The following is a 4448-nucleotide window of genomic DNA, read 5'->3' as shown; positions in this document are numbered from 1 at the left end:
AAAAAGCTTTTTTATTTGACGCCCTGGAATGAAGCATTATTCAAAAGTAGGCGAGGCACTATAAGGAAGGGATCACTTACAATACACGGCTCTACGAGGTTAGGAACGTTTTCAATATGATTCTTTTCCCGTATTTGTTCTATGAGGAATGCGAGTCTGTTTTGTCCACATTCTCCATCCCCCTCTATCAAAAAAGGAGGGCGAGCTTGCTTCTTATTCCCGTGTTCGATCTCTTCCATCTCTGCCCCGCTCGTTGTCACCTATGTTGAAGAAAGGGTTGGAACCCTGTAGAGAATGAAGAGGAGCAGTTCAGGCCGTTATATTTATTAAGAATAGGAAGGGATAACCGAATCTCGTGGATTTAACTAGGTCGGGTTACAGACCAATAACTTATTTTATCAATGAACCCGATTATTGAAATTGCTCAGGATACCCTTTTTTAGCTTCTAGAATCTATTTCTTAGTTCAAGATCCCTCTTACCAATTGGAATCAAAGAATTAGTAGATCTGTTCCGCCCAAAATGGGAATGGGCTAGGGTTATGAACTTATAATCTTCCTGACGCCGAGGAAGATATGAAACACAAGGACGGATCACTGTAATGACTGCCTCTGTCCCGAAGAATGCTCGTTGAAAAGTATGCTCGGTTGCAGGCTTCAGTGACGATAAAGGATCCGGCATATGCAATCTTCAGAGGATAGACGTGTCGGACATTAGGATTCCAACCGCCGGGAGGGATCCAATGAACGGAAACTTATCCCAGCTTAAGAGTATACTTAGTAAAGCTGCATCTAACCTCTTCCGGTGGGCCTGCCAACACGCCGCAAGCTTCGACACTTACTGCCTCTTTTCCAATATAACTGAGCATGGAAGGAAACTGAATGAATGAGGATTTATTCATACTTTCCTACTGTATATTGTACCATATAGATTAGAACTGGGTTGGTTCTGTTTGGTTTGAAAGCAGCAAGTAACTAAAGTAGAAAAGTTTTGAAGTTTCTGGATCACTTTTGAGTGTCCTTATCATCTTTTTAAATGCTGATTGAGTAAATGAAATGTATTTGGGTTTTAGATTACAAACTTTACGCAAAGAACTTTGGAAATAGAGAGAAGAGATGAAGTCTCAGTGTCTCACTAACCTTGATGAAGGAAGAGGAAGAAGATAGTGGTACACAATGAGCTCTAACTATGCTTTACTGCATAGATAAAGTTAGTCATTGGTTAAATACATTCACTTTGTTGAACATTTTACTAGCAAAGAACTATGAATTGGAATAAACAGAAATAGTGGTATGAGGCAGACAAATTATGTTGCTTCTGTTGGACTTAGCGAAAACCTTGATGCATAACTGGTAGAAAAGTGATATTTTGGTTAAGCTTTTCCTTTTTTAGAAAAGAAAATCCGAGAATCATCTTTTTTAAAAAACAAATAAATGCAGAACTAGTACAATTTAACTTGTTGGTGAGTAAAGTATAGAATTTAAAAAGAAAAATATAAAAGCAGACTCAAGATGACAATGTCTACGAATAGTCTAATTTCAAGAATATCCGATACAATTGAGAAAATAGTCAGTCATTAAGAGACATACAAGAAGCATGACCGGTTTGTACTTTGTAGCTGAGACATTGAGCGTGAGGAGGCAGACAAGAAGCACAAGGCAGAGGAGGGGATTCAGAACTTGGTCCTTAATAAGGGCCCGGTTCATAACCATTAGCTTAATGTGCCTAGTGTTCAGAGAAGTTTTTGAGGCCAATATCATGTTCTTATGCATTATGTTATATGTTCTGGTGTATTTGCTTGTTAGGTTTGTATATTTCGAGCAGACTTCCATAGATTGGGACTCTGGTGTAATAACTATTAAGCTTCACTCTGTCTTGAGTAATTTTTGTTCTATATATATGATATCAAATCAAAATCCTCGAGGCATGAGCTGCCTAGCTGCTATCTTGACCAAGACATAAACCAGATATAACATAGGTCTCTCAGTTAACCTTGCTGTTAATACTTCGTAGTGCTTCATGGAACTCCTAATAATTGCAGGGCTATTGCTTCATTTCCAAGAGAACTGAGCATGATAGAAAACTGAAGAATTGTTTGTCTCGTCTCTTTGTTTTGTGTGGACTGATGGTCTCATTTTGGGTCTTTTCTTTCTACTTAATCTTCTCCAAAATTGTATGATTTAAAATAAAAGCTATTAATACCCAAGAAAAGTATAAATCTACTGGACAAAGGCTTTGAATTGAGCATAAATTGAAAAGTGAAGAAATAGGAGTCTATCCATTCTTAACGACTGTTCTGTATCACACAGAAATATAACTGGGACTTCAGTTAGGTTAGAAACATGCAGAGAGATTTCTAAGTTCCTGGATCAATTTTAGGCCTTGATAACAGTTTTGACGCTACTGTTTTACAGAACAACGAAAGGAAATCAAGCCGGAACATGGAACTGGTACTAACCTTGATCAAGGCAGAGAGAGAAGGAAGCGGGTCTCTGCTTCACTGCATGAAAGCAAGAAATATAATGGAATCGGTCAAACTTGGTTGATTTGGGATTGATTCAAGATTTAACGCACCTGTAAATCACATTCTGATCTGATCAAGAACCCACCAGAGTTTAACTCGGATTTGTTACCTGATAAACATGTAATTAAATTTCATGATATGGGTGATCGAATTTGGGCCGCTGGTGGCCCTTTTTCTTTTGGACTGCTTTGTTTCATCTTATCCTCGTTTGTTCACAGCCCACTCATCACTCTTTCCTTTTGTTTCACCTATTTCAGCAAATTGACCGGATTAATTTCATTAGATTTACATCCAATATCAGTTATGATTTTTTTTTTTTTTGGTCGAGAAATATCAGTTATGATTTGGTGACAGCAAAACAAAGTCAGGACTGCTCTAATGATATACTTTATATCATTAAATTTACATCTAATGATGATTGAGTATTGTTTACCAAGTCAGTTGATAATTTGATGAACATCTCTAAAGTGCCACAAATCCACAATGGCAAAGCAACAGCAAAACAAAATCGGGACAGCTCTAATTATGTACTTTATTTCGGAATGTGCTGAAAAGATGATAGTTTGGCCAGAATGATTCATTGATTCTCAATCACGATTACATATATAAGTAGTAATGGAACCCTACAAGGAAACTATCTTTACAATACCTATACAATCAAGAAATATAATAGGAAAAGATATTCACACCTAATAACATTCCTAATATAGATGATACAGAAGATCATCTTTCTAACACTCCCCCTCAAGTTGGAGAGTGGATATCTCGAACTCCCAACTTGCGAATCATAAGAACAAAATCTTCTTTTCCCAAAGCCTTAGTAAGAACATCAGCAAGCTGGTGTGAGGAATTGACAAATTTTGTGACAACTGAACCATCCTGAATTTTATCTCTAATGAAGTGACAATCTATCTCAATGTGCCTTGTCCTCTCATGAAAAACTGGATTAGCAGCAATATGCAATGCTGCCTTATTATCACAATACAACAATGCTAGTTTTGGGTGCATCACACCCAAATCTCGCAAGAGAAATCTCAACCATGTTAACTCACAACAAGCACCTGTCATGGCTCTGTATTATGCCTCTGCTGAAGAAAGAGAAACAGTTTTCTGCCGTTTTGATCTCCATGATATTAAAGAAGAGCCAAGAAAGACACAGTAACCAGTAGTAGACCTTCTAGTAATTGGACAACCTGCCCAATCAGAATCACAGAATGCACGTAATCTGAAGTCACTGTTTGAAGAGAAAAATAAACCTTGACCAGGTGCACTCTTAAGATATCTCACAACACGAAGAGCGCTCTCCATATGACATTTGCGTGGCTCATGCAAAAATCTGCTCAATACATGAACTGAATAAGTAATATCAGGTCTTGAAACAGTAAGATAAATCAATCTCCCAACTAGCCTTCTGTATCGAGATGGATCCTTAAGCAAATCACTTGTATTCTATGTTGCACGGACACGGACACGGATACGGCGACACGACACGGCGCGACACGGCGACACGGAAAAACCTAAAAACAGAGGATCCGACACGGCAAATAAAATATATATATTTATATACTAAATACATAAAAAGATACTAAAATTTGACATAAGGATAATCTTATTAACAAAATAGTGTTCTAAATCCATTACAAATAACAATCAAACAACTTCAAATAGATTTAGTAAGTGCAAATGAAGAGATGTTCATAAATGACATATGCAATAGCCACAATAGGCAGCAACTTTGGAGTTTGGACGTTTGGGCAACAACTTTGCACCTTCAACAATGCAACACCTAATACACAATAAGAGTTGGTCATTCCATAATCAATCTAAACATCTTAATCATTCCATAATAATTGAAATAATAGAGAATATATAGCTAAGAATTTACCTACTAATCACCTTCAATAGTCCATCTCATCATTAACAAG

The 4448-nt window shown here is 37.1% G+C and overlaps 1 non-coding gene across 1 annotated transcript; it reads right to left on the bottom strand.

Moving 5' to 3' along the window:
* Positions 1–214: 214 nt before the first annotated feature.
* LOC101305677 lies at positions 215–2621 on the bottom strand. The gene is made up of 4 exons (XR_184978.1): positions 2574–2621; positions 2458–2499; positions 482–859; positions 215–285 (listed from the first exon to the last, which is right to left on the bottom strand). It is a non-coding gene; the product is annotated as an uncharacterized LOC101305677 (transcript).
* Between the last annotated feature and the right edge of the window lie 1827 nt (positions 2622–4448).

Source organism: Fragaria vesca, linkage group LG6, assembly GCF_000184155.1.
Source record: "Fragaria vesca subsp. vesca linkage group LG6, FraVesHawaii_1.0, whole genome shotgun sequence".
Lineage (NCBI taxonomy): Eukaryota > Viridiplantae > Streptophyta > Magnoliopsida > Rosales > Rosaceae > Fragaria > Fragaria vesca.
This window is presented reverse-complemented; position numbering and strand designations above follow the sequence as displayed.